General features: G+C 28.6%; 1 pseudogene across 1 annotated transcript; it reads left to right on the top strand.

Moving 5' to 3' along the window:
• The first annotated feature begins 7,008 nt into the window (after window positions 1–7,008).
• LOC111282875 (LEAF RUST 10 DISEASE-RESISTANCE LOCUS RECEPTOR-LIKE PROTEIN KINASE-like 1.5 pseudogene) lies at window positions 7,009–9,716 on the top strand (annotated as a pseudogene). The gene has a single exon (XR_016342151.1). The product of XR_016342151.1 is annotated as an LEAF RUST 10 DISEASE-RESISTANCE LOCUS RECEPTOR-LIKE PROTEIN KINASE-like 1.5 pseudogene (transcript).
• The last annotated feature ends 338 nt before the right edge of the window (window positions 9,717–10,054 follow it).

Genomic DNA, 10,054 nt, shown 5'->3' with positions numbered 1-10,054 from the left:
AGTAATGATAATACCACCACTTTTTTTATTATTTTTTACTAACATTTATAAGTGATGGTAAAAATATTTTTTCTTATAGTGATTGTTGATGATTAGGAATAGACCTAATAATTTCAAACACACACAATGATACGATATCAAAAATTACATGAAAAAAAATTATATATGTATTTTGAAAAAATATGTTTTGTATTTATTCGTATCGATATAAATTTTGATACAACACAATTTGTGTCTTATACGTGTTGACATGTCTAAGTATGTCTAAGACAACATGTATAAGACACGAAAAATACATTTTTAAAAAAAAAAAGTCACACGGATATATGTTTAGCACGTAACATGATATTAAAATATGTTTAAATAAAACATGTCATACGGATATACGTTTTACTCATGACACGATATGAAAACACGTTTAACATATTTTTATATTTATTTTAATATAATATAAACATATAAAAATTATTTTAATTTTTAATTTTTTTAATTATGATACTTAATTAGTTATTTAATATACTATATAAAGATTATTTTAAATATTTAATTATGATACTCATTTAATAATTATTATAAAGTTATTTTTTATATTAATAATATAAATAATAATATTAGTACGATATATTATTATTTTATTTTTAATAATTCATCATATTTGATTTGATATTAAAAACTAATATAGTTACATATACATTTATATTAAATGCATATATTAAAATATATATTAAATTTAAATATATATATATATATATATTAGTAATGCATACATTAAAACTTATATATATATGTTAAATGCATATTAAATGGGTATTAATTTTTTTTTATACTTTTTAAATATGCAAGTATTTTTTATATTAGTAACGTATACATTACACATATAAATCTTAACATATTAAATATATATTATTCTTTGAAACTTTTTATAATAAGATTAAAAATAAATTTCTATTAAAAAATTTAAAATGATAATATACACTTAATTGTTAATAACAAATAACATCCAACAACCAACAATATTGTCATTAATCAAGTAAAGTAAATCCAAATCACATGAATATATAATACTATTTTATAAAGATAATAAATAACATTTATAATGATAATAAATAACATTTATAATAATATGAAACTATCTGATAATCTTAATAACATGAATCATGATGTGTGACTGTTTTAAATTATAAAAGGTTATATATTTGAGATTATATATTTTAAATTAAAATAAGAGATTATATATTTGAAATTAAAAATAATACATATTCTAAATGATATGTATAATGTTAAAAAAATTATATAATTTATTTTATATTACATGATAAGATATTATTAAAACGTAACTTATAAATTATTGGTATAAATACACATTTCGATGACCTATTTTAAATACTTAATTCCAGATCACATGATAAGAGATTACATATTTGAAATTAAAAATAACATATTTATTCTAAATAGCATTTATAATTATAAGAGATTATATAATTTATATTTCTATATCACATGATAAAGTATTAATATAATATAATGTATATACTCCTCTTAATGGCTTGTTTTATATATTTTATTCTAAAATCTAAATTGCATCATATGATATCCATATATAATTATAAGAAATTATGTAATTTATTCCAAATCATATGTATATGGGTATACTATATATCTATGATAATTAAAATATGTAATTTATTTTAATCATATTATAGTGTATAAAAAATTATTATAAGTAACATAAATATATTAATTAGACTTTTTAAATATATATTAATTTAATTTTTTAAATAATTTTAATAAGTCATTAAGACATTTTACAAATAAATTATACTAATTAAGTAATTATTGAAAATATATAATAATATTTATGTTAAAAAAGAAATAAACTTAGTATATATATATTAATATTATGTATAAAAAATAAAAATATAAAAAACAATATCTTTTGAAATAAAATTTTTTATCTTATATAATAATATATGATTATTATATATTCATAATTTATTTGTATTTTTATTTATTTATTTTAAATTAAAATTTATTAAAATTTATTGCTTTCATACCCAACCACCTAACCTGCTTCAACTTTCAAGATTGATTTTAAAATTTCAAAGCAAGTGGCTAATTGATTTTTAAACTTTCAAGGCTAACATTTAAACTTTCAAGGTTGACTTTTATTATCTTTAGTATAAAATTACTAAAAAATTAATTAAGCAAAATAGAAATTAAATTTAGTTTTATACTCTCAAGGCAAGCATTAATTTGCTATTTTGGCATTCTGTTTTTAGTTTTATACTTTTATTACCAGTTAAGTAACCATTAACCATATGCTTTTATTAACAATTAACACGCTTTCATTAAAGCCACACGTGTGGAAGTTTAACCACTTAACACTAAAAATCCTTTTTCCCCATTTCACATTCATGTTTTCACTCTTTTTTTTCAAACTACTAGAATCTAGCTGAATCAATTCTTTCCTTTTCTAGCCATCAAGCTAAGCAACCATCATCATCTTTCACGTGCTCTTACCTCTTTCCTTAGGCAGCCACCATTCGCCTTTTGCCCACAAATCACAGTCGATTCTTCGATCGACAGAGCCTTTGTGTCCTTTCCAATTTTCATCGCACTATTTCCTACTAAAACATTGAGGTAAAAGTTGTAAACTGCAATCTAGTTGCTCTTCATTTTCTTTTTTTTTTTTAATACTTGATTGTTCTTGTAATTGCAAATCCTTGCCCAATATGCATTTATTTTAATATATATGTTTTTAACTCATACATTTTTAATATATGTTTTTAATATATATGTTTTTTACTCATACATTTCTAATGTATGGTTTTAATACTTTTTTAATTTATAGACGAAATTTGATGATATTAACACTGTATTTCAATCAAATTTTCTTACTGTAAATTTGGTATAAGATGATTGTATGGAGATACCAGAATAAGATCATGTTGAGACAGGAAAGAGTAAAGGGAAGCGCAAAAGTAATAAGAAACTAACTTCAGATGTTTGGAAAGTTTTTGAATTATTACTTGAAAAGGCAGTCAATGGTATTAAGACAATAAAGTGTAAGTATTATGGAGAAGTTAAGAACTGTGATTCTAGGTATAGGAATGGTAATCTAAATGTCATATGAATAATTGTGCTAGGAGAGACACGTATGATGCAAGTCAAATGGTACTTTTTAAAGACCATGGGTATATAATAGTGAGATCTTGCAAATATGATTCTAAAAAATTTCGATGAAAAATTAGTTGCTGCAATAGTTATGCATAATTTGCCCTTTTCATTTAAAGAGTATAATGGCATTAGGGATTTGTTTTCTCATTTACATGATGATGTGACTTCAATCTCTAGGAACATTGCGAAGTCTGATATCATGAAAATGCATAAAAGAGAAAGAAGTAAGCTGAAACAAATGTTGAAGGAAACACTTAATAGAATTTGTTTGACTTCTGATTTATGGACATCTATCAATACTGAAGGGTATATATATGTTACTGCTCATTTTATTGACCATGATTAAAATTTACAAAAAAAGAATCTTGAAATTTTCTTTTATGCCACCTCTACACAATGGTGTCGCATTAAGTGAAAAAGTATATGTGTTGATGACTGAATGAGAAATAGAAAATAAATTGTTCTCTGTGACATTGGATAATACTTTTGCTAATGATACTTTTGTTGATTTGTTGAAATTACAATTGAATGTACGGAAAGCACTTGTAGGAAATTGTCAATTTTTTCATCTAAGATGTTGTGCTCATATTCTGAATTTGATAGTCTAAGATGGATTGAAGAAAATTGATGAGTCTGTAAAAAAAAGTGAGGGAAATTATTAAATATGTGAAAAAGTCTCAAGTTAGAAAGCAAAAATTTTTAGAATGTGTGAACCTAATTAGTTTAAATGCAAATAGAGGTTCACGACAAGATATTCCAACTAGGTGACACTCCACACATCTCATGCTTCAAAGTGCTTTTTGCTTTCGCATGGCTTTCTCTCACTTAAAAATCAATGATTCAAATTATAATAATTATCCATCTAAATTTGAGTAGGATAAAATTGAGAAATTGAGCTAGTTCTTAAGTGTTCTTTTATAACATTATTTATGTGTTTTTAGGAACAAAGTACCTTACTGTCAACTTATTCTTCCTTTTAGTTTTTTGGGCACACTTTAATTTATAATTCTATTTATAGTGTTATTATTTGTGTATATTGTGTTTATTCATGTAAATCAGTATTGTTTGTATTATTTGTGTTATTCGTGTTGTTTATGTTATTCGTGTTATATTTAAATGAATTAATTATTTATATGTTAGTTATATTATATTCATATTGTATTTATATTTTAATAATTCATGTCATTATACATATCAAATACAATACGAAATACGACACGAAAATATGAATGATCAAATCTAAAGAGGAATAATATATAAATATTTATAAAAAACCGATCAAATATCTTGTTTTGCAAAGAGAACCAATAAATTCAAATACTACTTATACAATCATTAATCATTGATCAATAGAAATACTTTTTTCAATTTTTTTGTAAGAAATTTTAAAATTAATTGTAATTATTAAAATTAAAGTTTTAACATTTTATAACTAATGCATTGAACTGTTGATATAATATTTTTTTTCATTGAATGTTGAAACTATTTATAATAATAAAGAATAATAATCAACGCAATTGTTGTAAAAAAAAAAAAATCCAAAAGCACATTTCTCACTGTCATCAAGTGACACTTGGTTTAAATTATTTTATTTTATTTTATTTTTGAGTTTGGGTTAAGGTCCTGGAGTGAGATAAAAAGGTTCTGATATTTTAGGACGGTTATACTCATTTAATAAACGAAATAAATTTTGAAACATTTTATTCGAAAGTAAAATTAATTTTATAATTTTATAATTTATAAAAATATAGAAATATTAAAAAATCGGAGAATTATAAATTAATTTGGTGAAAAACACCATATTATTTGTTAAAATTTAGTTTCATAAATTTTTCTCCTGGAAAACTAAATTTTCAAGAATATGTCGATTCAAGGGAAATTGATAAAAATATATTTATTTTTGTAAAAAAAATTCAATAAAATTAATTTATTTAGAATTTTTACAGTTTATAACAAAATAGATCAAATTATTGGGTAAAAATAAATGTTAAAATAATTTAAAACAAATTTTTTCTAAATTTTGAAATTTTGAAATTTTATTAGCATTTAACTCACTTAAGCTCTTATTTCTTACAAAGTGGATCACAACCATAGGTTTAATTTATACCAAAATAAAGATTGCATGTCATATTTTAAAATCGGAATTCAGTTTAGGAACAAAAGTGGCTAAAATATCATGTTTCGGTGGTCAAAATTTTTAAAATCATCATTGATTACTTAAAATTTTTCGATTTCCAAGATTATTTGGCTTGATTTAAAGTCTTGATTCTCTTAGACCATTGAAGAGTGCATATTCCATACCTCAAAAGACAATAGTAAAGTGGGGTTCTGACAATCCAATATTTAGATTTTAAAATTGTCAAAATTTTATTTTTTAAAATATAAAGAAATTATAAAAATACAAACACAATATCACATGAACCACAAGAAAGGTCTCATCATGACATTTCCCTTGGTATCTAATATGTTGCCGAAAAATCAATGGAATGGTACCAAAATTTTAAAATTTTACCAACTCTAAGCTAATGAATGCTTTAAACACAACACAACTTAAAATAACAAAATCTAATCTTAATCTAAGAGCGTTCATCTTTTTCTCTCTTTTTTTTTTTTTTTTTTGGTTTTCCAAAAATAAAATTGTAACAATTGTTTCTTTCTCCATTTCTTTAACTCTAAATTAATAAATGCTTCTAGGATTTAACCCAATTATCCACCTCTTCAAAACTTTTGGGCTGGCTGTTGCATTAAATTCTATTTTCATGGTGTGAAAACATCGAAGGGATATTAAGTTTGTATGAAAGCTAAGGTTAAGGTTGTCCAAATATTTATTAAAGAGGTTGATTTAAATGAGAATTTTAACTAAAAAAATCAGCAATTCGTAATTGACTAATATGATCATGTAATGATTCAAATTTAAAATAATTTTAATATGAAACTATTCAAACTTAAAATATTCAAATCTAAAAAATTAATCTCAAACGATCGAAACTTAAATTAAGTGTAATTTTATTTTAAAAATATATATTTAATAAGAATGATAAATATAACAAAAAAGCAATATATTAATATTTAATAAATTTAAATTATTTAAAAAAATTTATATGTTTATGAATATTTGGAGATAAATTTTTTTAGTTATGACTATCTTCTTAGTTATTAGTAAGAAAGGCTGAAGAATATTTTTTAATTATTATAGTTAAATTCAATTTCTAAATTGTACATCATAAATAAAGTTTTTTTTTTTTAAATCATACATCAGAGCTAAAATATTTTTATGATATTAAAAATTAAAATTTGTAATATGTTATTGGTTGATGATTATGTATTTTTAAATAATTTAATTATAATTGATAAAATCTAACTTGATGTGAACAATTCGTTCAAATTTTAATTTAATTTTACTATTAAAACCAATAATTTAAATCAAATATGTTTGAATCCAAATGATCCAAACTTGAAAAATCTAAATGTTGAATTTGAATAATTTAAATTTGAAATAATCAAAATTTAAGATAATTCGAATGTAAAATTGAAGATGATTTAAATTTTTTAGGCAAAATGTAAAGATCCAGTCGCAGTGATCCGATTTAAATTGGATCCGATCCGGCCATTACCTACCTTTAAGCGGCACCAATAGGATGAGTTGTAATTCTTAAATGGTGAGCTCTGTAGACTATATAGCGAATGAGACCACGCACAGTTACTGAAAATACCCAGCTACAATTGGGGCCCTCGGGGCTCTACATCTTGGAATTGTTTAATGTTTCGCCTTTTGCTTGTATCAACAAATATTTAATATTAGATAGGTTTTTTTTTTTGTTTTATTAGCTTCTCAGAGCTTATAATTTATTTCCTTTAAAATACAGTATCCCGCGACTAATCAGACATGAAATTTCCAAAGGGGTATCATAACACGTAAAATGGGGGTTTCTAAATATCCCAATCCCTAATATACTAGTAGCATATGTTAATTGTAATTTGTAAACGACATCATGCAAATGACCATTTCAAAGTCACTATTAAATCAGACCCCCATTCAAAGCATTTGTAGTAACATAAATTAAAAAAGCAAACCACTTTGAAAAAGGAAAAGGCCAATATTTTTCCCTCGTCTCCTGACCCCTCATGACTCTGAAGGCCTTTCGTTGCCTTTGGACCACCCTACCAGCATCCAGCGCCTACTCCTACTGAGTTTTTTCATTTTGGTCTTCCCTCACACCTCGGTTCACGTGTCAACTTCCTCCCCACGAAACCAGACTCAAGAGTCAAGACTCCTTCTCCCTCTTTTCACTCCGCGACTCCAAAGGCAAAAAAACATAGATAGAACCCTCAAAGCACGAAACAGAATCAGATTCAGATCTGTACCTTTGACCCTTGATGACCTCTATCACTTGCAAAGTCTACTATCTTCCTTAATGCCTCCACCACCATCAACCTCCTCTCTGTTAATCACCATCTTATTCGTCTCTCTTCATCACCTGGTCACCCTAGCCACTCTAACTCATCAATCATGTTCCTCCCATCCAGAAACCTTCTCTAGATCCCCATGCCCACCCTTCACTTCAACACCTCCTTTCCCTTTCTCTCTATCTCCGGGTTGCGGCCACCCCTCTTTCCACATCAAATGCTCCACTCCTTACTCCACCATCTTCATCAACAACGTCTCTTTTTCTCTACTGAAATACGAACCTAACTCCACTTCCCTCACTCTCTCTCCCCAACCCCCAAGAAAACCCCATTCCAATTGCTCTTCTTTCCATTTCCTTCCCATTTGCAATCACTCCATCGATCTCTCAGGTTCCCCATTTCGGATCGCCGGTGGTTCTTGCTCCAGACTATCCATCCTCCGTTCCTGTTCCCCTCCAAATTTTCCCAACTGTAGCCAATGTCCTTGGGAATGTGAGCTAATCAAAAACCCAGTCAAACTCCTCCATGGCTGCGGATACACCCGGTCTTTCCCAGAACAAGGCTGCCAAGCTGATGTCTTGGGTTACCTCGAAAATTTCTTCTTCAAAATGGGTTTTCAAGTAGAATGGGATGAAGCACAAGACTCTTACTTCTCAAGCTGCAAAGACTGTGAATCGAAGAACGGTATTTGCGGCTTCAATTCCTCGGACCCCAACAAACAATTTCTTTGCTTCCAATCGAAAACCACCATTTCCCCACCTTGGATTCACGTAGATCACCCTCATAGAATCGCAATCTTATCCGCTGTCTTCACATTAACATGCATTTTCCTTATTATTTCAGTAACCATAGCTATTTTTCGATACAAAAAACTCAAATCTCAATCCATAGAAGAAGACCCAACAACTTTGTTCCTCCACCGTCACCGTTCAGCTAGTCTCCTTCCTCCCGTTTTCACCTACGAAGAACTCGAATCTTCCACCAACAAATTCGACCCAAAACGCAAAATCGGCGACGGCGGCTTCGGTTCTGTTTATTTAGGCCAACTCTATGACAATCGAATCGTAGCAGTTAAATACCTCCACAAAAACAACCAGTCAGGCAAAGCTCTATCAACCAAATTTTTCTGCAATGAAATCTTAATCCTTTCTTCAATTAACCACCCAAATCTCGTTAAACTTCACGGCTATTGCAGCGACCCCAGAGGGTTACTTTTGGTTTACGATTATGTCCCTAATGGAACCCTTGCTCACCACCTTCACGGCCGTCCAAATACCTCACTGACGTTGCAAGTGAGACTCGAAATCGCTTTGCAAACGGCTTTAGCTATTGAGTATTTGCATTTCTCCGTTGTGCCGCCGGTCGTTCATCGAGATATTACGTCATCAAATATTTTTGTAGAAAAAGATATGAGGATTAAAGTTGGGGATTTTGGGCTATCCAGGCTTTTGGCTTTCCCTGAAAACTCGTCTTCGAAGTCGGATTTTGTTTGGACTGGGCCTCAGGGAACTCCCGGGTATTTAGATCCGGACTATCACCGGTCGTTTCGGTTAACAGAAAAAAGCGACGTTTACAGCTTCGGCGTCGTTTTATTGGAGTTGATTTCCGGGTTAAAAGCGGTGGATCAAAGGAGGGAAAAAAGGGAAATGGCATTGGTTGATTTGGTTGTTTCGAAGATCCAGATGGGATTACTGCATCAGGTTGTAGACCCCGTCTTGGTCCTTGATGGAGAAGCGATGGAGGGTGTTGATGCGGTGGCGGAACTGGCGTTCCGGTGCGTTGCTGATGATAAGGATGATAGACCAGACGCCAGCGAGATTGTCGGGGAGCTCAAACGGATCAAGAACCGTACACGTGTGCTCAGAGTGTCGTATTCAAATGGAAGTAATACTGACGTCCGAAAGGGCTGATTTAGATTTGACGTGAAGTGGGGGTGGGGTACATATGGGGCCGCGTCCACATGTGGGGAATTGACCTGCCAATCTGTCAGAAACTTTTTTTCTTTCTTTTTCTTTACTTTTACTGTGGTTTTACGCTTCGTTTTACTGTGTCTTGCTGCTTTTGCATATTTTAGCGTCGGTAAATTTTGGAAATGTACAGTGGAGTAATAATACCATATATGTTTTGTCGAATGCCATGACCCAACTAAAATCCCAAAGCTAATTCTGGTGTGAAGCATTCTTGAAAGGATGTTAGATTTTGGTAGTGTAATGTTTTTTATTTGCAAAATGGGGCCAATGGAATGTATACATGTCAACTTGGCTTTCCTAAGATGCAACAATTATTCAGATGTTTCATTTCATTGCAGCATTAATTGATCAATTTGGAGCTACCACTCAACCCAGGATATGCGCTCCGAGTGTGAGTTTAGCTTGACTCGAAAATTTGAAGATTGAAACTCATCAAGTTTGATTGAATTTTTTTTTTTTTTATATTGGATTTCAATTTATAATTTAATTGAATTGTTTGA

Source organism: Durio zibethinus, chromosome 5 (assembly GCF_047325235.1).
Source record: "Durio zibethinus cultivar Kanyao isolate XHJ-2024 chromosome 5, ASM4732523v1, whole genome shotgun sequence".
Lineage (NCBI taxonomy): Eukaryota > Viridiplantae > Streptophyta > Magnoliopsida > Malvales > Malvaceae > Durio > Durio zibethinus.
This window is presented reverse-complemented; position numbering and strand designations above follow the sequence as displayed.